Genomic DNA, 27,350 nt, shown 5'->3' with positions numbered 1-27,350 from the left:
CTGCAAAGAGAGCCACAGTTACTAATCTGTGCGTGCCTATAACACACCAACACAGCACCATATATGCCCCAAAGTAACAAAATACTCTACAAACAAACAATCTGGTGTGGATGCTTCGTAGCTATACGTAACATTAACCCTGTGATGGTTCATACACAGTCAATTCAGTAAGTCATGCGCCGCTGGGTGTGTTGCCAATGGAAGACCAATGTGTCACGAATCACACAACATGCAATATTCCCTGGGTAAGCAGCAGGATGCATATAGCAAGGAATGACTTTCAGAACAAGTCGTGTTCCACCATGACCCAAAAAAAGTAGGTAGTGCATGTGTCAAATTCTACATGGTAATGAAATGCACTGCACACGAGTCTGTCCCTTGCTGTCTGTCCCTGTGAGCTGCTTCTTTCCATGTCTCGGAATGCTACATGGCTAATACAAGTGCCTCAATGAACCATGGTGGACCGGAGGGTATGTGCCACTGGCCCCTGCAGGTGCCCCAGACAACTTTCCCATCAACGAGCCATTAGTCCACCAACGCATCTCAGCTGTATTGTGCACTTCAACACCAATATTTTCCAAGCTCACCGTCAGTGCTGCTACTAAGCATGCATGTGCAACTGGCCAGGTGAAAGGTCTGCTGCGTTGTGGCCCCCCTGTCCTGCTCACCTTGCCTGGAGTCCCTTGAAATACATCAGCTGTTTTCAGATGTATGAGCACAATCCCTGTGCCTCCGCTTGCGCACACATGCGCATGTCAGCACCACCAAACCTGTCCAGCTTCCAGACGTCCAATGGCCCATGTCTGCTGGCAAAAGTGGTCTGGAGGCTCATCCTCCTGCAGAAAGGGCATGAAACACATGATTAATGCTTTAAAATCATCTGTGTGTGTCTCTTCAGGCATTACATGACTGGGCCATGTCAGAGACGTACAACACAAATCACACCATCAGTCTGTCTTTCACAGGCAAACTGTTGAACACACCATCTACGCCATGAATTGCAACAAGCACATGTACAGTATAGATAATACACATACTACACAATGAATATCAATGAATGTACACATCAATCATGAAACCCCCCATCTTGCGAATGAAGAACAGTGGCCAATAACACCCCTATCATCCCCACTAGGGGTGTTAACACAAGTTTCACAGCAGCAGACATGCCACTGATATGACAGTCCATAGCCCTTGTGTAATAGGCTGTTACACCGAACCATCTTTGCGAGCCCATGGATAAGGGAAGCAGGAGTGGCATATGTGAGTCAAGGACCCCAAGCTGCAAACACATACACAAGACAAGCTTGAAGGGCCCAGCTGGAACAGACAGTGGATGCTCTCAAAAGCCACAAAGCACCACACCGTCACATGAAAGCACAATAGACAAACAATTTCAAACTATATTAACTAATTGCACTAACTATGAAAAACCTACATTACCTATTTAAACTAACTATCAAAATGAAACTAAACTAACTAAACTAAAAGAAAAATCAAAAATGGCCACATACGACCCAGGAGGGTAGGCACCCAGGAGGGGGGAGGTACAGGGTGCTGCTCAACACCCACATGCGATGATGTTGAGGAAAAAAAAACCTCCATGGGCTCAACGCCTGCACAGCCCGACCAATGTGGGAGATAGATTGTCGTCCGAGTCTGGCTCTTCATGGAAAGGAGGACGTGGCACAGGAGCCTGACCATGCCTAGCCGCAGCTTGCCCCTAGTCGGCAGCAAATCTGCCGGACGATTGAGCCTGGTTCTGTGCGGCGATCACACGTAGGTCTGCATGCAGAACCTCCCGTGATACACGTGCTTCCTCTTGCAAGGTAGCACGTGTAACACGGAGTACATCCCACAAGTCCTGGTTGGACAGCTGCTGCACCTCCCAGCAAGCATGTAGCTCAGCCGAGATGATACGCTCAAGCTGCGCAAACCTCTCCTCTGCCCGCTCCCTCTAGGACATCAGAAGGACACCCAGAGTGGATCTGAGGGAAGCATACTCTTGCCTCAGGGCCTCCATGTGTGCCTCTGCGTGAGCAGCAATTGCTTTACGCAGAGATGACATTTCAGCCTGGCGTGCCCTGTCTGAGGCCGCCATGCCCAGCCTGAGCGAGCGGGCCATGGACCGTGCGCCTGCTGCTGGAGAAGCACCTGCCTAGCAGGGGGGAGCACGGATTGGGCCACACGATCCATGCTCTCAGCAATGTTCTCCATTGCTGCCCCCTGCCGTTCAGAATTGGCAGTCATGTCTTGCTCCCACTCAGTATTCTGCGGTTGCGCGCGGCGACCGTGTTGCTGGGCTTGACCCCTGCGGGACCCAAGGACTGGGTGTCCTCGTTGCGTTGGCACTGCCCGCGGCTGCACGACTACATGCCCCATCAGCATGATGGCCCAGGCACATCAGTGACTGGTGTGGAGGGTGACCCTGCATCCCGATCCACCACAGGCAGAGGTTCCAAGACTGTCTGACCCCTTAGTGCAGGTGTCACGGACAGAGGAGTGTCCACATCAGAATCACTCACCCCTGACATGGACCTGATGCTCATCCAACTCGACATGGACGTCAGAGTGGTCATCAGGGCTGGACTCATTGCCAGCCAGAGACAAGATGGACTGTAGCACATGTGGGTTTTCTTGGCCTACCACCCCACGAACCCACTTGTGCCGGGTTGCTGTAGTGATGACAACCCTGTGCCAGGCATGACAACACCATCCTCTGGCTCCATTGCGTCATCATCTGAAAAGTAGAGAGAAAAAAGGTCACTTCACATGTTAGAAGCACACAACACACACACACACACAGACACCAAACACATCAAGCAGACATGTCACACACAAAATAGAACCTGCCATGCATGCTGGGTCAACTTGAAATTGCTTCTGTGATTAGGCATGTCAAAAGGTGTCAGTTTGCACTGAAGTGGGTCGATGCAGTGCAGCAAATATGTACGTTACTCACTTTCTACATGTACAAGAACTTCCTGATGTGTGTCAGAAAATGTGAAGGCAGTGCAAGGTCAACTTCAGGCATCACGTGCAATGTGCATTCAATGGGTAGCATGTCTACAAGTAAACCACCCCTCCCCCCAAGTGCAAATGCAGGGATGCCTAGCATGGTATCAAAAGGCTGAACATAGAGCTGTGTATTGACAGACAGTGTTGACTAGCATCAACTACATCATGTGAGTCAAGTGACAACACAGCAAATGATGATGGCACAGTAAGCAGGACACATGATGAAACCTTTGGAGTACACCCACGTGTGAAGAAGACACTACACCAGTTGGACAGTGTCATTGGCCATTAAACAGGCTGAGGCCTGTGACCCACACAGACCGTCACACCCTAAACATGTGTGTGACGCAGGACTGAGCCACAGTGGAAATGGGAAGGCTGATGAAATGCCATGCAATGTAGGTCCCCCTGGACTCCTACTACAATGATCATCCAGTCAAGGACACATAGGGGCATGAGTGGAATGCACATGGAGCATGAATGGGCACTCATGTCCTTGCTGGGCATCTGACCTCTGCACAGTCCAAGTGAGACACCCTTCATCAAGTACAAAGGATGTACCACACAGCATATGTCTGGCAGATTGGATGCTGGAAGTCAGCATGTACACAGGACGCATGAACAGGGAAGTACTCATCGGCAAAATTGAAGCATACCAGTGTTAAGGTGGAATTGGGGTGCAGGGGGGGGGGTGGAGGGGCAAGGGAGCATGCCTACATGGAGTACCCACATGCAGGCCCAGGACACATGCACGTCAGTTATGCTATGACATAGTCCATGGGCTGAGAGGAAGGTCACCCCACGCTACATGCTGAAGGGCCAGTGAGCTGGAACATGGACTTGAGGGGCATCCTGGTGACCAGCATGTGAGTAGAGTGCAATAGTGGTGATGCGGACAGTCCCCGTCCGCTCCACATGTCCACCATCCAGCAGAGCAGACATGCATCAGGGAAGCATTGCATTACTTGCACATCAGAACCATGTACACGTGACATGTAGTGGCAGTCATGCACAACACATCACACAAGTGAAACACACATGTCCACAACAAACACGCAGCAACACTCACTGGACTGGGCATCAAAGTCCAGCATCTCTCCCACTCCTTCGACCGATTCAGATAGTATGAACTCCGCAATGAGTGACTCATGCGGAGTGAGGTCTTCCTCCTCAGGTGCAGGCCCACTGCCAGTCAAGTTGTAATCTGAGGCACGCTTAGCCTTTGCGCTGCGTTTGATGTCATTCCAACACTTTTTGCACTCTTGCGCCGTGCGTACCTCATGGCCGAATGCACTCACATGTTCCGCAACTTGCTTCCAGTGGGTATCATGGTAGGCAGCCGTAGTCTGACAATTAGGACCCACTAGCATGTCACGGCTGTGGCCAGCACGTAGTCCACAAGGCATTTCAGTTCCTGGTTGCAGAAAGGCTTCTTCCTCGACGTGCTGGAGGTCGTGGCTGTGTGTTGGGTCCCAGCCTGTGCTGCAGGTGCAACCTTCCTCCTCTTGGATTGTGGCGCAGACCCTGGCTGGCAAATGCCGCCCTGATCACTATGGCCAGTAGCACCGGTGGATTGAGCCAGTGGAGTGGCAGGTGAAGGGTCGACCAAATGCCTGACTTGCGTCAGTGGCAGCTTGGTGCCCTCTAATGGGCCCTGCGCAGCATCATCCGCTGTGGCAGGGTCATTGACCGTGACTGTCCTGGTTGGCAGACTCACAACCGGGGTGTTGTTGGCTGCATCTGCCCATGCACTTGCCAACACCCGGCTGGTTGGGGCAGCAGATGACATTACTGCCCAAGGGACACGTGTCTTGGTCAGGGCAGCCCTGCGTGCACCTACGGTGTGCCTCCTGGCCTGTTGGAAATCCTCCAAGGGCTCTTCAAGTGCCAACGCAGCCTGCGCTGGCAGACCCTGAGCCTGGGTGGTGGTGTCCACAGCTGCACCTGCAGGTACCACTACCCTTGAGCCCGTGGCAGTCGATGAAACAGACTGCCGGGTCACAGGGGCGCCAGTGCCAGATGCGGAACCACAGGGGGTGGTGGCAAGACTGCACCGACACATGGCACAACATCGTGCTGAAGTGGCGCACCCCTGCCTCTTCCCCCTCTGCAGCCACCCTGGACACCCTGGAGTCCCCCTACTCCCTGGTCACCCCGGCCACGTCCCTGACCACGCCCGCCACGAGGAGGACGCCCAGCTGAGGCGCCCCTCACCTTTGGTGGCCTCCCAACCATGGCATAGATGGAGTAGTGCCGGTACAGTTGGAGGAGTGCCAATGGGAGGTGTACACCACAATTGTCCTGGGCAATTGGGGTGAAAGGGGTGGGATGCAAGATGTTAACAGCCCCCCTGCACCTGCAAGGCTGTATGTGACCCCGGTGATGTAGTGACGGGTCATGCAATGCTCTAGCACCCCAAAACTGCAGTAAAACCGTGCACGCAACCCTGCAGCCTACGTGCGTGAAATCAACCTCCCGCAGTTCGCGGTGGCACACAGTAACACGAAATACGCATACGCGTGGGACACGCAGGCTACTATGACCTCGAAAACGGGTGCGATACACAGGGGCAACCGCAGTGGGAAAAATAGCATGCGCGACTCACCATCTGACTAGTGTGATAATGAACAACACGCGTAGCCAATACCCCCGCCAAAAGAAGAGATACATCCGCGATATGCTGTGAAGTTGTGATGGCGTGCGAAACAACACGAAGCAGCAACACACATCGGTCTCCACGAAAGGCACGTACTGCGAACTGCTGGCCCCGCTCACCTTTAACCCGTGCTGAGGGAAACGCCTGTGCACATCACGTCACTTACGCGTAGGCCCTATCCTCGGATTACACGCATTCACAGGCGGATGTGCAGTTTTTTCATGCGCGCTGAACCAATATGCCCACGTCACGAGGGAAAAGCCCGCACGCGTAATGTCACAGACGCGCTTACGCACTAAGGGCCTTTCCTCGAATTACACGCAGACGTGCAATTTTTTAACGTGCCAAATCACTCCGTATCAAGCTGGCCACGCAACAACACAAGGAAGACCATGCTACTGCCCAGAAGGCCGAATTACTGCCCCCCAGTGCCCCGAGCACGCTCCCACCAGCCATCTGCTGCTGCCTGCCTGCCTGCTGCCCACGTGCCATGCTATTTGCTGCCTGCACATCAGCCATCTTCAGGGGTGTAGTTGTAGTGACCACCCCTGCTGGAACTGAAGACTCCCGACTGGGATACCATCGCTCCACAGCCCAGCCCCAGGATCCAGTTGCCCACCCACACCTGCCTCTGGGGTTGCCATATCGGGCACACCACCATCTGGCACCACTGGCAACCCCCAGCCAGAGAGGCAGAGGGCTACCAGCTTCAGTGCCAGGGAAGTTGGTGTCCTGGTGGAGCAAGTCCTGGGGCAGTATGATGCCCTCTTTGTAAGTTCTCGCGCCGACCATGAAGGACGGACCAGGATCTGGATGGACATTGTGACTGCCATCAACGAGGAGGGGGGTGGCAGTCCGCAACATCAAACATGTCAAGAAGCGCTGGGAGGACTTCAGGTCCAGGACCCTCGACAAGGCCCGGCACCTCTTCAAGGCAGCGGATGGCAAGAGGCACCGGGGCCACCTGTCCGACCACCAAATGAGGGTCCTGGAACGCATATGCCCAGCGCTCCATATCCAGGTCCTTGAGAGGCAGACCCATCTGGAGTCGAGCGGTAAGTGTACATGCATACTGATTGGACGCTGTGCGTGTCGTGGTGTGCCAGTAGTGTGCAGGTTGCACATGTGTTTTTGTAGGGCCATGTATGGATGTGTATGTACAGGGGCATGAGGCTGACACATGCGAGTCCTCTCATGTGTGAGACACATGGATGGTGTATGTGTGGGTAAGCATGAAGGCCAAATGCAGATGTGGGAGCACACATGTTTGAGTTACTGTGTATGTACGTTGGCATGGTTGTGGTGTCACACATGAATGTTGGTTCCAGCTGCATGTATCTGCACTGTGTACATGTGCATGTGTGTGTATTTGACAAGTGTGCAGCTGTGATGCAACATGGATGCATGTGACACTGATATGTAGAAGGCTGAATGCTAGATGTGACATGGATGTCGATCTCATCACTGCGACAGTTGGTGGAGTTGTACACATGCATGTAAGTGTGGTGGCATGTGTGCATGTCTTGTTCACTCCCCGTGTTTCATGTGATGTAAGGCTCACCTTCGGCTGCTCATGCTGTTGTATGTGTATGGATGGTGCTTCCTGGTGCAATATTGCTGTGGAATTGCTCATGTGTGTGAGTTGAAATGATATGTGTGTTGGGGATTGTGATGCCATGTCTGAAGTGTGACACTGCCACTCATGTGCAACTGTCACATGTGTATCAGTCCATTGTACAGTGCCCTGATGCCTGTGTCCTATCTCTCCCTGTCGGCAGCGTCAACTGATGAAGAGGGCGGAGAGAGGGTGCTGTAGAGCAAGGCGGCAGGGATCGCCTTGCCAGCCGGAGACGCAAGGCCCGGCTCCCCTCCCAGGTTGTCATCTCGTCAGGGAGTGAGGAGTCCGGTGCCACGTCCCAGGCCACAGCTGCCGAGGGTAGGTCCAAGAGGCGGAGGTTGGAGTTGGACTCCTCGGCAGCAGAAGGGGCAGCTGAGACCCCACAGGGTCCGACGGAGGAAGATGGCACAGAGTCATCCAGGTTGGTGGGGGGTTTGGTGGAGGAGGAGGCCCTGGAAGGGATAGACACGGGGTCTGGAGGTGGGGATTCCACTGGTGCTAGTGGTGTAGTGCAGGGGCAGGGACAGGAGGCAGCACAGGCTGCCGCGGAGGTGCCTGTGTGTAATCCTGTCCCCCATCCTGTGACTGCATCATCCTGCACCAGCAGGGATGCCTACGTCCAGGCCCGTTTTCAGGGAGGGGATCCGCTTACAACAACTGGCCTTCCTCTCCCTGCGGACTTGGCTATCCGGGACCGGGTTGAACCTGTCCTCAGTGGGATGGCGTTGCGTCAACGGGGCATGCGAGGTGACCTGCAGTGTTTTCGTGAGGACACTGCACGTCATCTCAAATGCCTCGTTGACCGCGTTGACCCACTGGGACGGGTCACCAGGGCCAGATTCCTCCGTTTGCTGGACCTTGTTCCGACCCCCTCCTCACCTGAACCCCCTATGCGCCAGTCGTCCTCCATGCCATCTTCACACCCATGTATCACCTCGGTACCCTGTGGAGCTGCCTCTGACCCTGCGGCCAGGCTGGTGGAGGACACATCCCTGCCACAGTCGGGAGTCGGACGTCCAGCAGGGGGGGCAACCTCAACAACTGCACCCCAGCCGGAGGAGGACGTGCAGGCGGCAAGAGCCAGGGCACAGGCACAGTCACAGCAGCAGCAACAAGGTGGGAGCCATGATGGCTCAGGGCCTTAAACATCGGAGGGGCAGGCATCGCCCAGAGGGCAGGAGGACCCAGGATTGAAAGTGTCTTCCATGTGGCAGCGGTTGGGCCAGGCCATAGATGCAGAGCGGCAGTGAGCGGAAGAGGCACGGCTCACAATGGTCAGGGCGGAGAACTCCATGCGGAGGGCTCTGAGGCGGGCCGAGTGCCTCGAGACAATTCGCAGGGAGTTGGAGGTCCACATGTCATCGTCCCTGCGAACCCTCGGGGCCATGGAAGAGGACCGCCTCCGGGACATCGAGCAGGAGTTTGATGATGCCCTGGCCCAGGAAATCGGGAAGTGAGCCGTCGGACTAGTCCACTCCCATTGGAAATTGTTTTTAGAGTTAGGTTTCCTTTTCCTTTTCCTTTGATTTGTGGTGAATGGACTATGCCACACACATTTGTATATAGTTTTTTTATTAGGTAGTTTCTTAGGTAGGTTTAATTTCTTTCGTTGGGCTCATGGACCCTTGACAATGGATTGTACATAGTTGGACAATGGATTTATTTGAACTTTTTATTTGATTTTGAACATGGATTAATGGATTTTTCTTTTGGACAATGGATTGTACATAGTTGGACAATGGATTATTTTGAACTTTTTCTTTTGATTTCACCATGGATAAATGGATTTTTCTTTTTACGTTTCCTTTGGATTTGCGGTGGTGGAGGGAGAGTTTGGACTATTTTTCTTTCGGATTTCTTTGGATTGGTTATACTTTTCATTTACTCATCTTTTGCACATGCATTCCATTTCATGTTTGCTATTTTGTTATGCTTTCATTTCATTTCTTTCTTTTTGTACATAATACATTTTGATATTTTAGTTCTATGTGTGGGATTCGCTCATTGGGTTAATGCATGTGAAAATGTGGGTTTACACAATCAATGCCAACCAGTGTGTGTGTGTGACGGACATGTCTTGATGTACATAGTTGACTTTTGGTTTGTGTCTTGAGATAGGCATGTCAGTATGGGCTGGATTGGGAAATGATTGCGTCTTAAGAATGGGGTGGCATGCTGTGGAATTTTGGTGTAGAAGTGGGCCATGATTGTGCATCTTTATTTCATGTAGGGGGGACATGAGTGGGGGCCTGCTGGCAGGTGCCCCTCACTGCTGGGGGGTGGGGGTGCAGGGGGACATGAGTGGGACATGAGTGGTGGCCTGCTGGCAGGTGCACCTCACTGCTAGGGGGTGGGGGTGCAGGGGGACATGAGTGGGACATGAGTGGGGGCCTGCTGGCAGGTGCCCCTCACTGCTGGGGGGTGGGGATGCAGGGGGACATGAGTGAGACATGAGTGGGGTCCTGCTGGCAGGTGCCCCTCACTGCTGGGGGGTGGAGGTGCAGGGGGCATGAGTGGGACATGAGTGGGGGCCTGCTGGTAGGTGCCCCTCACTGCTGGGGGTGGGGGTGCAGGGGGACATGAGTGGGGGCCTGTTGGCAGGTGCCCCTTACTGCTGGGGGTGGGGGTGCAGTGGGACATGAGTGGAGGCCTGCTGGCAGGTGCCCCTCACTGCTGGGGGGTGGGGACACAGGGGGACATGAGTGGGACATGAGTGGGGTCCTGCTGGCAGGTGCCCCTCACTGCTGGTGGGTGGGGGTGCAGAGGGACATGAGTGGGACATGAGTGGGGGCCTGCTGGCAGGTGCCCCTCACTGCTGGGGGTGGGGGTGCAGGGGGACATGAGTGGGACATGAGTGGGGGCCTGCTGGCAGGTGCCCCTCACTGCTGGGGGGTGGGGATGCAGGGGGACATGAGTGGGACATGAGTGGGGTCCTGCTGGCAGGTGCCCCTCACTACTGGGGGTGGAGGTGCAGGGGGACATGAGTGGGACATGAGTGGGGGCCTGCTGGCAGGTGCCCCTCACTGCTGGGGTGGGGGTGCAGGGGGACATGAGTGGGACATGAGTGGGGGCCTGCTGGCAGGTGCCCCTCACTGCTGGGGGGGTGGGGACGCAGTAGGACATGAGTGGGACATGAGTGGGGTCCTGCTGGCAGGTGCCCCTCACTACTGGGGGGTGGAGGTGCAGTGGGACATGAGTGGGACATGAGTGGGGGCCTGCTGGCAGGTGCCACTCACTGCTGGGGGGTGGAGGTGCAGGGGGACATGAGTGGGACATGAGTGGGGGCCTGCTGGCAGGTGCCCCTCACTGCTGGGGGGTGGGGGTGCAGTGGGACATGAGTGGGGGCCTGCTGGCAGGCGCCCCTCACTGCTGGGTGGTGGGGGTGCAGGGGGACATGAGTGGGACATGAGTGGGGGCCTGCTGGCAGGTGCCCCTCACTGCTGGGTGGTGGGGGTCCAGGGGGACATGAGTGGGACATGAGTGGGGTCCTGCTGGAAGGTGCCCCTCACTGCTGGGGGGTGGGGTGCAGGGGGACATGAGTGGGACATGAGTGGGGGCCTGCTGGCAGGTGCCCCTCACTGCTGGGGGGTCGGGGGAGCAGTGGGACATGAGTGGGGGCCTGCTGGCAGGCGCCCCTCACTGCTGGGGGGTGGGGGTGCAGGGGGACATGAGTGGGACATGAGTGGGGGCCTGCTGGCAGGTGCCCCTCACTGCTGGGGGAGGGGGTGCAGGGGGACATGAGTGGGACATGAGTGGGGGCCTGCTGGCAGGTGCCCCTCACTGCTGGGGGTTGGGGGTGCAGTGGGACATGAGTGGGGGCCTGCTGGCAGGTGCCCCTCAATGCTGGGGGGTGGGGGTGCAGGGGGACATGAGTGGGGGCCTGCTAGCAGGTGCCCCTCACTGCTGGGGGGTGGGGGTGCAGGGGGACATGAGTGGGACATGAGTGGGAGCCTGCTGGCAGGTGCCCCTCACTGCTGGGGGTGGGGGTGCAGTGGGACATGAGTGGGGGCCTGCTGGCAGGTGCCCCTCACTGCTGGGGGGTGGGGGTGCAGGGGGACATGAGTGGGAAATGAGTGGGGGCCTGCTGGCAGGTGCCCCTCACTGCTGGGGGGTGGGGTGCAGGGGGAAATGAGTGGGACATGAGTGGGGGCCTGCTGGCAGGTGCCCCTCACTGCTGGGGGGTGGGGATGCAGGGGGACATGAGTGGGGTCTGCTGGCAGGTGCCCCTCACAGCTGGGGGGTGGGAGTGCAGGGGGACATGAGTGGGGGCCTGCTGGCAGGTGCCCCTCACAGCTGGGGGGTGGGAGTGCAGGGGGACATGAGTGGGGGTTTGCTGGCAGGTGCCCCTCACAGCTGGGGGGTGGGAGTGCAGGGGGACATGAGTGCGGGCCTGCTGGCACGTGCCCCTCACTGCTGGGGGGTGGGGGTACAGGGGGACATGAGTGGGGGCCTCCAGGCAGGTGCCCCTCACTGCTGGGGGGTGGGGGTGCAGATGGACATGAGTGGGACATAAGTGGTGGCCTGCTGGCAGGTGCCCCTCACTGCTGGGGGGTGGGGGTGCAGGGGGACATGAGTGGGACATGAGTGGGGGCCTGATGGCAGGTGCCCCTCACTGCTGGGGGGTGGGGACGCAGGGGGACATGAGTGGGACATGAGTGGGGTCCTGCTGGCAGGTGCCCCTCACTGCTGGGGGTTGGAGGTGCAGGGGGCATGAGTGGGACATGAGTGGGGGCCTGCTGGCAGGTGCCCCTCACTGCTGGGGGGTGGGAATGCAGGGGGGCATGAGTGGGGTCTGCTGGCAGGTGCCCCTCACTGCTGGGGGTTGTGGGTGCAGGGGGACATGAGTGGGGGCCTGCTGGCAGGTGACCCTCACTGCTGGGGGTTGGGGGTGCAGGGGGACATGAGTGCGGTTTTGCTGGCAGGTGCCCCTCACTGCTGGGGGGTCGGGGTGCAGGGGGACATGAGTGGGACATGAATGGGAGCCTGCTGGCAGGTGCCCCTCACTGCTGGGGGGTGGGGATGCAGGGGGACATGAGTGGGGGCCTGCTGGCAGGTGCCCCTCACTGCTGGGGCGGTGGAGGTGCAGGGGGACATGAGTGGGAAATGAGTGGGGGCCTGCTGGCAGGTGCCCCTCACTGCTGGGGGGTGGGGGTGCAGGGGGACATGAGTGGGACATTAGTGGGGGCCTGCTGGCAGGTGCCCCTCACTACTGGGGGGTGGCGATGCAGGGGGACATGAGTGGGGTCTGCTGGCAGGTTCCCCTCACTGCTGGGGTGTGGGGGTGCAGGGGGACATGAGTGGGGGCCTGCTGGCAGGTGACCCTCACTGCTGGGGGTTGGGGGTGTAGGGGGACATGAGTGCGGGCCTGCTGGCAGGTACCCCTCACTGCTGGGTGGTGGGGGTGCAGGGGGACATGAGTGGGACATGAGTGGGGTCCTGCTGGCAGGTGCCCCTCACTGCTGGGGGTGGGGGTGCAGAGAGACATGAGTGGGACATGAGTGGGGGCCTGCTGGCAGGTGCCCCTCACTGCTGGGGGTGGGGGTGCAGGGGGACATGAGTGGGACATGAGTGGGGCCTGCTGGCAGGTGCCCCTCACTGCTGGGGGTGGGGGTGCAGTGGGACATGAGTGGGGGCCTGCTGGCAGGTGCCCCTCACTGCTGGGGGGTGGGGGTGCAGGGGGACATTAGTGGGAAATGAGTGGGGGCCTGCTGGCAGGTGCCCCTCACTGCTGGGGGGTGGGGTGCAGGGGGAAATGAGTGGGACATGAGTGGGGGCCTGCTGGCAGGTGCCCCTCACTGCTGGGGGGTGGGGATGCAGGGGGACATGAGTGGGGTCTTCTGGCAGGTGCCCCTCACAGCTGGGGGGTGGGAGTGCAGGGGGACATGAGTGGGGGCCTGCTGGCAGGTGACCCTCACTGCTAGGGGTTGCGGGTGCAGGGGGACATGAGTGTGGGCCTGCTGGCACGTGCCCCTCACTGCTGGGGGGTGGGGGTACAGGGGGACATGAGTGGGGGCCTCCAGGCAGGTGCCCCTCACTGCTGGGGGGTGGGGGTGCAGATGGACATGAGTGGGACATAAGTGGTGGCCTGCTGGCAGGTGCCCCTCACTGCTGGGGGGTGGGGGTGCAGGGGGACATGAGTGGGACATGAGTGGGGGCCTGATGGCAGGTGCCCCTCACTGCTGGGGGGTGGGGACGCAGGGGGACATGAGTGGGACATGAGTGGGGTCCTGCTGGCAGGTGCCCCTCACTGCTGGGGGTTGGAGGTGCAGGGGGCATGAGTGGGACATGAGTGGGGGCCTGCTGGCAGGTGCCCCTCACTGCTGGGGGTTGTGGGTGCAGGGGGACATGAGTGGGGGCCTGCTGGCAGGTGACCCTCACTGCTGGGGGTTGGGGGTGCAGGGGGACATGAGTGCGGTTTTGCTGGCAGGTGCCCCTCACTGCTGGGGGGTCGGGGTGCAGGGGGACATGAGTGGGACATGAATGGGAGCCTGCTGGCAGGTGCCCCTCACTGCTGGGGGGTGGGGATGCAGGGGGACATGAGTGGGGGCCTGCTGGCAGGTGCCCCTCACTGCTGGGGCGGTGGGGGTGCAGGGGGACATGAGTGGGAAATGAGTGGGGGCCTGCTGGCAGGTGCCCCTCACTGCTGGGGGGTGGGGGTGCAGGGGGACATGAGTGGGATATTAGTGGGGGCCTGCTGGCAGGTGCCCCTCACTACTGGGGGGTGGCGATGCAGGGGGACATGAGTGGGGTCTGCTGGCAGGTTCCCCTCACTGCTGGGGTGTGGGGGTGCAGGGGGACATGAGTGGGGGCCTGCTGGCAGGTGACCCTCACTGCTGGGGGTTGGGGGTGTAGGGGGACATGAGTGCGGGCCTGCTGGCAGGTACCCCTCACTGATGGGTGGTGGGGGTGCAGGGGGACATGAGTGGGGTCCTGCTGGCAGGTGCCCCTCACTACTGGGGGGTGGAGGTGCAGGGGGACATGAGTGGGACATGAGTGGGGACCTGCTGGCAGGTGCCCCTCACTGCTGGGGGTGGGGGTGCAGGGGGACATGAGTGGGACATGAGTGGGGGCCTGCTGGCAGGTGCCCCTCACTGCTGGGGGATGGGGACGCAGGGGGACATGAGTGGGACATGAGTGGGGTCCTGCTGGCAGGTGCCCCTCACTGCTGGGGGGTGGGGGTGCAGGGGGACATGAGTGGGACATGAATGGGGTCCTGCTGGCAGGTGCCCCTCACTGCTGGGGGGTGGGGGTGCAGAGGGACATGAATGGGACATGATTGGGGGCCTGCTGGCAGGTGCCCCTCACTGCTGGGGGTGGGGGTGCAGGGGGACATGAGTGGGACATGATTGGGGGCCTGCTGGCAGGTACCCCTCACTGCTGGGGGGTGTGGGACGCAGGGGGGCATGAGTGGGGTCTGCTGGCAGGTGCCCCTCACTGCTGGGGGGTGTGGGTGCAGGGGGACATGAGTGGGGGCCTGCTGGCAGGTGACCCTCACTGCTGGGGGTTGGGGGTGCAGGGGGACATGAGTGCGGTTCTGCTGGCAGGTGCCCCTCACTGCTGGGGGGTGGGGGTGCAGGGGGACATGAGTGGGACATGAGGTGGGGCCTGCTGGCAGGTGCCCCTCACTGCTGGGGGGTCGGGGTGCAGGGGGACATGAGTGGGACATGAATGGGAGCCTGCTGGCAGGTGCCCCTCACTGCTGGGGGGTGGGGATGCAGGGGGACATGAGGGGGAAATGAGTGGGGGCCTGCTGGCAGGTGCCCCTCACTGCTGGGGGGTGGGGGTGCAGGGGGACATGAGTGGGACATTAGTGGGGGCCTGCTGGCAGGTGCCCTCACTGCTGGGGGTGGGGATGCAGGGGGACATGAGTGGGGACTGCTGGCAGGTTCCCCTCACTGCTGGGGTATGGGGGTGCAGGGGGACCTGAGTGGGGGCCGGCTGGCAGGTGACCCTCACTGCTGGGGGTTGGGGGTGTAGGGGGACATGAGTGCGGGCCTGCTGGCAGGTGCCCCTCACTGCTGGGTGGTGGGGGTGCAGGGGGACATGAGTGGGACATGAGTGGGGTCCTGCTGGCAGGTGCCCCTCACTGCTGGGGGGTGGGGGTGCAGAGGGACATGAGTGGGACATGAGTGGGTGCCTGCTGGCAGGTGCCCCTCACTGCTGGGGGTGGGGGTGCAGGGGGACATGAGTGGGACATGAGTGGGGGCCTGCTGGCAGGTGCCCCTCACTGCTGGGTGGTGGGGATGCAGGGGGACATGAGTGGGGGCCTGCTGGCAGGTGCCCCTCACTGCTGGGGGCTGAGGTGCAGGGGGACATGAGTAGGACATGAGTGGGGGCCTGCTGGCAGATGCCCCTCACTGCTGGGGGTTGCGGGTGAAGGGGGACATGAGTGGGGGCCTGCTGGCAGGTGCCCCTCACTGCTGGGGGGTGTGGGTGCTGGGGGACATGAGTGGGGACCTGCTGGCAGGTGCCCCTCACTGCTGGGGGGGTGGGGGTGCAGGGGGACATGAGTGGGACATGAGTGGGGGCCTGCTGGCAGGTGCCCCTCACTGCTGGGGGGTGGGGGTGCAGTGGGGCATGAGTGGGGGCCTGCTGGCAGGTGCCTCTCACTGCTGGGGGGTGGGGGTGCAGAGGGACATGAGTGGGACATGAGTGGGGGCCTGCTAGCAGGTGCCCCTCACTGCTGGGGGGTGGAGGTGCAGGGGGACATGAGTGGGACATGAGTGGGAGCCTGCTGGCAGGTTCCCCTCACTGCTGGGGGTGGGGGTGCAGTGGGACATGAGTGGGGGCCTGCTGGCAGGTGCCCCCCACTGCTGGGGGGTGGGGGTGCAGGGGGACATGAGTGGGAAATGAGTGGGGGCCTGCTGGCAGGTGCCCCTCACTGCTGGGGGGTGGGGTGCAGGGGGACATGAGTGGGACATGAGTGGGGGCCTGCTGGCAGGTGCCCCTCACTGCTGGGGGGTGGGGATGCAGGGGGACATGAGTGGGGTCTGCTGGCAGGTGCCCCTCACAGCTGGGGGGTGGGGGTGCAGGGGGACATGAGTGGCGGCCTGCTGGCAGGTGACCCTCACTTCTGGGGGTTGCGGGTGCAGGGGGACATGAGTGCGGGCCTGCTGGCAGGTGCCTCTCACTGCTGGGGGGTGGGGGTGCAGGGGGACATGAGTGGGACATGAGTGGGGGCCTGCTGGCAGGTGCCCCTCACTGCTGGGGGGTGGGGGTGCAGTGGGACATGAGTGGGGGCCTGCTGGCAGGTGCCTCTCACTGCTGGGGGGTGGGGGTGCAGAGGGACATGAGTGGGACATGAGTGGGGGCCTGCTAGCAGGTGCCCCTCACTGCTGGGGGGTGGAGGTGCAGGGGGACATGAGTGGGACATGAGTGGGAGCCTGCTGGCAGGTGCCCCTCACTGCTGGGGGTGGGGGTGCAGTGGGACATGAGTGGGGGCCTGCTGGCAGGTGCCCCCCACTGCTGGGGGGTGGGGGTGCAGGGGGACATGAGTGGGAAATGAGTGGGGGCCTGCTGGCAGGTGCCCCTCACTGCTGGGGGGTGGGGTGCAGGGGGACATGAGTGGGACATGAGTGGGGGCCTGCTGGCAGGTGCCCCTCACTGCTGGGGGGTGGGGGTGCAGTGGGACATGAGTGGGGGCCTGCTGGCAGGTGCCTCTCACTGCTGGGGGGTGGGGGTGCAGAGGGACATGAGTGGGACATGAGTGGGGGCCTGCTAGCAGGTGCCCCTCACTGCTGGGGGGTGGAGGTGCAGGGGGACATGAGTGGGACATGAGTGGGAGCCTGCTGGCAGGTGCCCCTCACTGCTGGGGGTGGGGGTGCAGTGGGACATGAGTGGGGGCCTGCTGGCAGGTGCCCCCCACTGCTGGGGGGTGGGGGTGCAGGGGGACATGAGTGGGAAATGAGTGGGGGCCTGCTGGCAGGTGCCCCTCACTGCTGGGGGGTGGGGTGCAGGGGGACATGAGTGGGACATGAGTGGGGGCCTGCTGGCAGGTGCCCCTCACTGCTGGGGGGTGGGGATGCAGGGGGACATGAGTGGGGTCTGCTGGCAGGTGCCCCTCACAGCTGGGGGGTGGGGGTGCAGGGGGACATGAGTGGCGGCCTGCTGGCAGGTGACCCTCACTTCTGGGGGTTGCGGGTGCAGGGGGACATGAGTGCGGGCCTGCTGGCAGGTGCCCCTCAATGCTGGGGGGTGGGGGTACAGGGGGACATGAGTGGGGGCCTGCAGGCAGCTGCCCCTCACTGCTGGGGGGTGGGGGTGCAGATGGACATGAGTGGGATATAAGTGGTGGCCTGCTGGCAGGTGCCCCTCACTGCTGGGGGGTGGGGGTGCAGGGGGACATGAGTGGGACATGAGTGGGGGCCTGCTGGCAGATGCCCCTCACTGCTGGGGGGTGGGGACGCAGGGGGACATGAGTGGGACATGAGTGGGGTCCTGCTGGCAGGTGCCCCTCCCTGCTGGGGGGTGGAGGTGCAGGGGGCATGAGTGGGACATGAGTGGGGGCCTGCTGGCAGGTGCCCCTCACTGCTGGGGAGTGGGGATGCAGGGGGGCATGAGTGGGGTCTGCTGGCAGGTGCCCCTCACTGCTGGGGGGTGTGGGTGCAGGGGGACATGAGTGGGGGCCTGCTGGCAGGTGACCCTCACTGCTGGGGGTTGGGGGTGCAGTGGGACATGAATGCGGTTCTGCTGGCAGGTGCCGCTCACTGCTGGGGGGTGGGGGTGCAGGGGGACATGAGTGGGACATGAGGTGGGGCCTGCAGCAGGTGCCCCTCACTGCTGGGGGGTGGTGGTGTAGGGGGACATGAGTGGGACATGAGTGGGAGCCTGCTGGCAGGTGCCCCTCACTGCTGGGGGGTGGGGATGCAGGGGGACATGAGTGGGGGCCTGCTGGCAGGTGCCCCTCACTGCTGGGGGTGGGGGTGCAGTGGGACATGAGTGGGGGCCTGCTGGCAGGTGCCCCTCACTGCTGGGGGGGTGGGGGTGCAGGGGGACATGAGTGGGAAATGAGTGGGGGCCTGCTGGCAGGTGCCCCTCACTGCTGGGGGGTGGGGGTGCAGGGGGACATGAGTGGGACATTAGTGGGGGCCTGCTGGCAGGTGCCCCTCACTGCTGGGGGGTGGGGATGCAGGGGGACATGAGTGGGGTCTGGTGGCAGGTTCCCCTCACTGCTGGGGTGTAGGGGTGCAGGGGGACATGAGTGGGGGCCTGCTGGCAGGTGCCCTCACTGCTGGGGGTTGGGGGTGTAGGGGGACATGAGTGCGGGCCTGCTGGCAGGTGCCCCTCACTGCTGGGTGGTGGGGGTGCAGGGGGACATGAGTGGGACATGAGTGGGGTCCTGCTGGCAGGTGCCCCTCACTGCTGGGGGGTGGGGGTGCAGAGGGACATGAGTGGGACATGAGTGGGGCCTGCTGGAAGGTTCCCCTCACTGTTGGGGGTGGGGGTGCAGGGGGACATGAGTGGGGGCCTGCTGGCAGGTGCCCCTCACTGCTGGGGGGTGGGGACGCAGGGGGACATGAGTGGGACATGAGTGGGGTCCTGCTGGCAGGTGCCCCTCACTGCTGGGGGTGGGGACGCAGGGGGACATGAGTGGGACATGAGTGGGGTCCTGCTGGCAGGTGCCACTCACTACTGGGGGGTGGAGGTGCAGGGGGACATGAGTGGGACATGAGTGGGGGCCTGCTGGCAGGTGCCCCTCACTGCTGGGGGTGGCGGTGCAGGGGGACATGAGTGGGGGCCTGCTGGCAGGTGCCCCTCACTGCTGGGGGGTGGGGACGCAGGGGGGCATGAGTGGGACATGAGTGGGGTCCTGCTGGCAGGTGCCCCTCACTGCTGGGGGGTGGTGGTGCAGGGGGACATGAGTGGGACATGAATAGGGGCCTGCTGACAGGTGCCCCTCACTGCTGGGGGGGGATGCAGGGGGACATGAGTGGGGGCCTGCTGGCAGGTGCCCCTCACTGCTGGGGGCTGAGGTGCAGGGGGACATGAGTAGGACATGAGTGGGGGCCTGCTGGCAGATGCCCCTCACTGCTGGGGGTTGCGGGTGCAGGGAGACATGAGTGGGGGCCTGCTGGCAGGTGCCCCTCACTGCTGGGGGGTGGGGGTGCTGGGGGACATGAGTGGGGGCCTGCTGGCAGCTGCCCCTCACTGCTGGGGGGTGGGGGTACAGGGGGACATGAGTGGGAGATGAGTGGGGGCCTGCTGGCAGGTGCCCCTCACTGCTGGGGGGTGGGGTGCTGGCGGACATGGGTTGGTGATCATATTGCAACGTGACAAGTGGCTTGGCTGGGGGGCATGCCCATGGTGGATGGTCTGCCTGCGGGACATGGCCAGGGGTGCAGGGTAGTCCCCTGTGGTGTGGGCTGCCTTCAGGGGCCATGGAGGGGCTAGAGGGGACACCTGGGAGGACCCACACTGCCAATTTACGTGTGGGAATTCCTGCGCACCCCACTGGATACACGTACCCCGCTCTGACAGTGAAATCGCGTGTGAAACTTCAGGCGCACCCCCCGAAATGCACATACCCCGCTCTGACAGCGAAATCGCGTGTGAAACTTCTGACAGCGAAATCGCATGTGAAACTTCACGCGCACCCCCGAAATACACGTACTCCGCTCTGACAGCAAAATCGCGTGTGAAACTTCCCACGAACCACAGTAATACACGTACCCCGCGTGCACGGGGCTAATCGCGTGTGAAACTTCCCGCAAACCCCAGTAATACACGTACCCCACTCGCACAGGGGCAATCGCGTGTGAAACTCCCCGCGAACCCCAGTAATACACGTAACACGCTCGCACTGGGCCAATCGCGTGTGAAACTTCCGACGAACCCCAGTAATACACATACCCCGCTCGTACAGTGCCAATCGTGTGTGACACTTCCCGCGAACCCCAGTAATACACGTAACCCACTCGCACAGGGCCAATCGCGTGTGAAACTTTCTGCGAACCCCAGTAATACACGTACCCCACTCGCACAGGGCCAATCGCGTGTGACACTTCCCGCAAACCCCAGTAATACACGTAACCCGTTCGCACAGGGCCAATCGTGTGTGAAACTTCCCGCGAACCCCAGTAATACACATACCCCACTCGCAAAGGGCGAATCGCGTGTGAAACTTCCCGCGAACCCCAGTTATACACGTACCCCGCTCGCACAGTGCCAATTGCGTGTGAAACTTCCCGTGAACCCCAGTTATACACGTACCCCGCTCGCACAGGGCCAATCACGTGTGAAACTCCCCGCGCCGGGGTGTACATGTATTCGGAGGGGGACGCAGGGAGTTTTACAGGCATTTTCGTGGTTGGGGGCATGTGCGCCATGTACAGGATTTGTGCGCTGTTCATGGTGCACAGGGAGGGGTTGGGGGCGTAACTGGCACTGCTGCAGGGTCGCTGCGCCACTCTGCGCCATGGCTGGTTTTGGAAGTTGAAATCCATGAATACTCTGTGCACGGAAATGGATTTTAGCGCACGCGGCTGGCGCAGACTGTCGCACGCGCACACTGTGCGCCAGCCGCGTGCGCCACTTGTGCGCTGGATTCTATGAATTACCCCCTCAGTCTCATGGGCATTAATTCTCCATGTAAAATATTTGTCCATAGGATATCTCTCAATAACCAAACATTATAAACAAATTCTTTAAAATACTTCTCTCTTTCGATTAGTAGCTCTGCATATTCCGACATTAGATGGCATAGGGTTTCCAACTCTTCCTTATCTTTACAAAATCTACATAGCCCTTTATCCCAACTTGTCGAGATCTTAAACTTTTTATTTGATTAGTCGACAAGACATTCATTCGAAATCTCATGAAACCAATTTTCATTTTTTTACTAGGAAATTTCTTTAAGTAATGTTCCAATTCTGTAACTCCTTTTCCCGATGTTAATACTTGTGCATATAATTTTGTATTACAAATTATCAAGCATGTTTTTTCCCAATCGTTCACCTTAAGTTTTCCCCTTACCATGTTTGGATTTTTACCCATTGATTCTATTGTCATGCCTATTTCTTGAAGAACAGCTTCACATTCCAACCTTAGGTTTGCAATGAACCCATCTATGTCATTCACTCTCAACTGATAATACAATGTTCCTTCTTTGGAGAAATCGCATTTACTCAGAAGGCATAGCTTCTTCCACTGAATCATACTCACAAGGGATTGTATGCCCAATTCATATCTTATTACCTCAATTGGGATACATTTAGACAAGAAATACAGTATGGATCTCCAGATTCTACTTTCTACCACTCTGTATTCTGTCTCCATAGTTTTTGGCCAAAATTCTCTTCCATACATTATTGTTGGGAGTACCTTACCTTTATAGAATTCTCTCCATGGTTCCATCAAGAATTTGCCATACTTGTTATCAATTCTCTTCATTTGATTTAGCATGCAGTTCACTTTTGAGTTAAGATAATTTATCAAAAAGGTTTTGCTATACTTCGCCACTACCGAGTACCCCAGAAATTGAAATTTGTCTTTAACTGCCAATTTGTTGTTATCCCAATTCCACATAAACTTCATCTTTCCAGTTTTTCCCCCTCCTTTTGTTAATTTAATTACCACTGATTTGCTCGGATTAATCTTTAAATCGATTCCCAACATATATTTGCCAAAAGTTGCTATGAGTCTTTGTAGACCCACCGGCGTAGTGTCTATAAGAAGAAAGTCATCTGCGTAACTTACCTAACTTATTTTCAGATTCCCAATCTTTGGAGAAACTAATGCTGATGTTTCCAGAGCGTTGCCTACTCCCGCAACATACAGGTTGTACAAAGTGGGGCCCAGTATACATCCCTGCCTAATTCCATTCTCAATGACCCACTCACTTGAAAGGAGTCCTTCTGAGTCTAGTCTTATTTGTATTCTCGATTCATTATGCAAGAATATTATCATACTCAACAGACCCTTGGGAGTTCCATAACTATCCAGCCTTTGCCACAATAAATTTCTATTCATGCAGTCGAAAGCTTTGCTTAAGTCCATTAATGCTACATAGATTGGCATGTCCCTGGATTTCCAAGCTGTGGTCTGTAGGCATTTTATTAAAAGACCTCCACAGTCAGTCCCCATGTTTTTACGGAATCCTATTATTCTGGGGTCTAAGATATTCTTTTCTTCCATCCAACCATTAATTCTTTCTAATATAAGGGCAGCAAATATTTTTGAATCAGCATCCATTATATATAGGGTTCTATAATTTCTGGTTCAACCCTCGAACCCCTTTTGAAAATCGGTACCATATAGGATATTTTCCATGAATCTGGAATGGTTTGAGTCTCTATTATGTCTTGGTATTGGATGTATAAAATCTTGGCCCATAAGTGAGGAGATTGCTTTAGAACGTTATTCGTTAATTTATTTGGTCCCGAGGCTCTAGAGGGCTTAGATTTCTTTATCTTTGCCTCGATTTGATCAGTTGTTATTTCTAAATTCCATTTTACTATTTTCTGCATGTATATTTCCACATTTTCAGTTGTAAACATTTGCTTAATATATTTTATCCAAACATCTTCGGAAATTGGGTTTATCATTTTACACCAGTTATTCTCCTCTTTTTTATTCATGAGGTCCCAGAAGGCCCGAGTATTTTTCCCCTGCAGGCTTTCTAACATCTTTTCCCCATCTACGTGGGTTATTCGAACGCGTTCCAGTTTTAACCAATTAGTATACTTTTGTTTTAACTTCCTAATTAGTTCTACTCTGATCATTCCTATGTCGGTACTCTTGACAATTTTCCTTATCTCCCTTCTTAGTTCATTTTTTTTCATTCTTATTTCTATAGAATATTCATGCTTGTTTTTTTTATTTGGGTTAGTCTGTGAAGTAAGGTTCCCCTCGACTACTGTTTGCAGATATTCCGGGAAACCCTTTACGGAATATCTCACAATCTTATCTTCTAACTTACAAGCATTAAATTCAGTTAACATACATATATTAAAGTTATTCACTTTTTTCAGGCCATCTCACTTGATTGCCTTTAAAATTTACACTTAGGTTCCTCAGATTGGTATCACACCTGTTGAGATTATTGTCATACCAATCTATTTCCAACAGTAGCATTGAGTGGTCACTTGCACTTGTTTCTTTCACTTGATAGTTTTTTTAATTTTCCAATGATATTAGCGCATAAGAAGATAAAGTCAATTTCAGATTTTACCCCTCTTGCTGCCCAGGTTGCTCTCTCATTTTCAAGCCGTTGTAAACCCCATCCTGCAGCCCAACTCATCCACATTCCTCCTTCTACTTTCTTTCTTTTTTCCCTTTTCCACATTATGGTAGTCAGTCAAAAAGCAGTCGAATGTTTCCACTTCGTTTAAGTTACAGCTTGCATTTAAGTCCCCAGCAAGTATTATACTAGCATCTCCATATTTACTTAACCATTCGTGTAAATGTAGATCTAATTTAGCCAAGATGCCGTGGAGGTTAGAGTCCATAGATCTATAAACATTCAACAACAGTATTGTCTCTTTCTCATGGCCTACTATTTTCCTCCATCCTGTTCCAAGTATTTCCCACTCTATATTCTACTCTTGACACTTCTGCATTCCCTTTTCTTTTTTAACTAGAGTAGTTATCCCTCCCTTGGGTCTGCCCAACTTTCCTTTCTTAGCAGGGATGCATGCTGTTTCAAAGCCATCAAATGTGAGCTTTTCTATTAGCCATGTTTCCTGTATAAACAATACATCTGAAAGTTTTAGTACAGAGCAAATCTCACTATTGCCTGTTAAATGTTTATTTCCTCTGGATTTCCAACTTAAAGTTTTTAATCTCCCTACAGGTCTAAAGTGGTTGACTTAAGGCTCTTAATTGCGCGATTGATTCTTCTAGAGCCTCTGCTACTCGTCTCAATTTTCCATTGTCGTTTTTGTCTGTTTGGTTTCCCTCCTGTCTTGCAGATTTTTCCCAATTCCACCTTGTTTCTTTTTTTTCTTCGATCACTTATTTTTCTTTTTCCCAGAGTCCTACATCATAACCATATTTGTGGAGGCTCTCCGCCTCCTTCATTATGATATTTCTCACAAGTGGAGAGTAAATAGCCAATCTTACGTAATCAGACCTCCAGCCATGAATGAAATCTACGAGTTGTATATCTGCAGATGTTATTAATCTTAGTTCGGAGATTTCTTCAAACAACTCCAGTATTTTCCTCCTATTTAGTGATTCCGGACCACCTTCCTCAAACAAATATTGTAATATCATGCCTGGTGCATCCGGAAATTTGGGTTTACGGAGCTTCCGAGCTCCCAAATCATACTTTCCTTCTCCTCCCCTATTCGATGGTTCATTAATGTTCTGTTGGTTCCCGTTCTTCGAGTACTCTTCCCTCTCTTCGTCTCTTCCATCTCCTTCTTCATAATCTCTTCCAACCTCTACTCTCTTCTCCATTTGTTCATAACTCTCCCTTCCTCCCACACATTGCGGCTCACTCCAGTTCTTTTCCTTCAGTATCTCCCTTAATATATTCCTAACATTTTCTTCCACTGTCATTTTTCCAACTTCTTTTATACCTTCTAGTTTTTCATCCTCTTGTTTTTTATGACTACTTTCATTTGTTTTTCTTTCTCTACCTTTCGGGTATCTGTATTCATCTTCTTTTTCGGCTACCCCACTTATTTCCCATATACTCTCCACCCCATCACTGTTTGGAGTCATGTGCTGTTGTTTTGGGAGTATTGGTATTGGGGGTTTAAATATATCATACATGGGTCTTCCTTCATTAGCATTGTTGGGTATTTTATCTGACTATTTCCCCTTACGTGTATCTTTCTGTCTTATGTCAGAGTTTTCATGCATTGATCTTTCTTCAGTGGAATTATTTGTTGTTTTGTCTGACTTTTTCCCCTTAAGTGCATCCTTCAATCTTATGTCTGAGTTTTCGTAGTGGGGTCCATTTTCTATAGAGTCCCCCTCCTCAGACCCCCATTTACCTCCCTCATGATCGTTTTCTCTAATTACTTCTTCTCCGGTTAGTCCTTTTCCAATATTGCGCAGATATTTCAGTGATGATGCCTTCCCAGTTTTTAGTTCTGCCGCTTTTAGCGCCCTCTGTTTTTTTTCTCACTTTTTTGTGTTTTTTGATGTTACCACTTTTAGCTCTACCTCCTCTCCATCCTTGTTCTATCTTTTTTCAGCCTGTTTTTCAATTGGGTGTATCACTTCCCCTGTGTCTTTAATATCGTTGTCACTCTGCTTGTGATCTTTACTGACATCTTTACCCTTTTCTGATCCTTTTTCACTATTCACTTCTCCTCCAGATACTCCCATATTTTCCTTCAGGGTCACCTCCCCCACATTCTCACATCTAGTTTTTTAACATTTTTATTCTCTCAGACATATACCCCAGACAAACCATTTGTTTGGTAATTTCCTTGTGAAGCCACTCTTTTAATTCGCATAGGGTCACTATGATGAAGGTCCTTTCCCTACTTGCACTGTTTAAGTTTTCATCTTTAAGCCATTATCTCCCCACTCACTCTCCTTGTGTGCCTTCTATTTCCCCCCCATCATTGCTAGTTGTGTTATTCTTCCTTTTGTAAATATTAGTGGGGTATCTGCCATCGGACTAGTTTGTATCTCTATATTCAATGTATCAGCTCCACCCCCCTCCAAACATCCCTTAATCTGTTGCTCCCCCTCCCCTTCATCTTCAAACAGAAGTTGTGATTGTGCCGGTTCCACTTGCTCCCATTCGCCTTTACCTCCCTCCATTTCCTCTGCCATTTTAACCAGCTCAATGTCTATTCTATGTGCGGGTTTGCTTTCTCCACAATCTTCTTCATAATTATTTCTCCTTTGACATGGGGACGGGGCTAAGGGCAAAGCCAGAGCCTTTCTCCTAGTAGTAAACACTATGGGGCCTAATGCTGCATCCTTTCTTGAGCATATGGTATTTTTCCTCATACGACTTTATTTCTCAAACCAATCGACTTTTATTTCTCTTTAAAAAAAACAGAAATTGCCCCTTCACCCGCAATGCAGGAGAAAGATGAGAAGCAAAGAAAGAAAAAAAAAGAAGACAACAGACTCTTTTTCCTCTTAGGTAAGTTTAAACTCATTATCTAAGCATTCTTGCTGAGGAACTTTACATGAATTTTATCGTAACTTTCGTTCATGCTTTTTCAATGTTGAAAGTGTATTTAAACAAACCTTGTGTTCTCTGAATCAATTGAGATTTTTTCAGTTACCCATTTATCTTAATGGTCGCAGCTCTTTATACAATGCATACCATTTTCGCTTTGTTCAGATTACAAGGGCTACAACCACACTTTCATTACCTCGCAATCAGCTTTTCGACCCAGGTGGTTTTGTTTACAAAGGGGTGATTTCAATATTTACTTAACTTTGCCTAAGTGTGTGTCTAGGTGCCACAGTGTTATTTTACAAGCGTTTCAAGCATACATTTGAGAATGCATATAAGTCGTAGTTTTCACTCTAAGCAGTTATATGTCTTGCTCTTTACACACGCATATAGCACATACTTTCGTTTTTCTTATCAACAGCTTGCTGAATGCATTCCCACCCGGCTGCAAGTGTAAGTTTCGAGCATACGTTTGAAGAAGCAAATAAATCATAGTTTTCGCTCTAAGGAAATATGTCTGTTACTCATTACACACGCATCTGGCACATACTTTTGTTTTTCTTATCGACAACTTGCCAAATGCATTCCCACCCGGCTGCAGTGTACTTCAAATGGTTCGGTAACAGAGTCTTACTTAGACATTAAGCACGGATGCATTGTTTACATTTTCACCTACCTCAAGAGAGTGTTCCACTCGATTTGATTTTATCTTCCAGGCTTCGCTGTGCGCTACGAAGCGTTACGGAAAACGAGTCCAGATCACAATAGTCATTTACCTCATTTTAGCATTTCCATGTGTATGAAAGACAGCCTTAAGCCCCCTGCCCCCAGCTCCCGGCTAACAGGCACTTCCTTGGTGTATGTATAAAGTATATATACATTTCTCCTACAGTACAAGCAATAACTTGGCAGGACTGCAGCAATCAGATTAGGATTAGATATTGAAGCGTCAAAATGTTCTTGGCAAG

General features: G+C 55.5%; 1 long non-coding RNA gene across 4 annotated transcripts in view; it reads left to right on the top strand.

Moving 5' to 3' along the window:
* LOC138468269 (uncharacterized) overlaps nt 1–27,350 on the top strand; it is a 177,325-nt gene that overhangs the window by 91,325 nt on the left and 58,650 nt on the right. For all 4 annotated transcript variants that reach the window (XR_011268230.1, XR_011268229.1, XR_011268227.1 and 1 more), the window contains one exon: nt 26,257–26,343. This is a non-coding gene — a long non-coding RNA (uncharacterized lncRNA). The remainder of the gene's footprint in view (nt 1–26,256; nt 26,344–27,350) is intronic.

The sequence above is a fragment of the Ambystoma mexicanum genome, chromosome 4q, assembly GCF_040938575.1.
Source record: "Ambystoma mexicanum isolate Mex_15411 chromosome 4q, UKY_AmexF1_1, whole genome shotgun sequence".
Taxonomy (NCBI): Eukaryota; Metazoa; Chordata; class Amphibia; order Caudata; family Ambystomatidae; genus Ambystoma; species Ambystoma mexicanum.
Note: the sequence above shows the minus strand (reverse complement) of the source record. Positions and strands in the feature narration are given on the sequence as shown.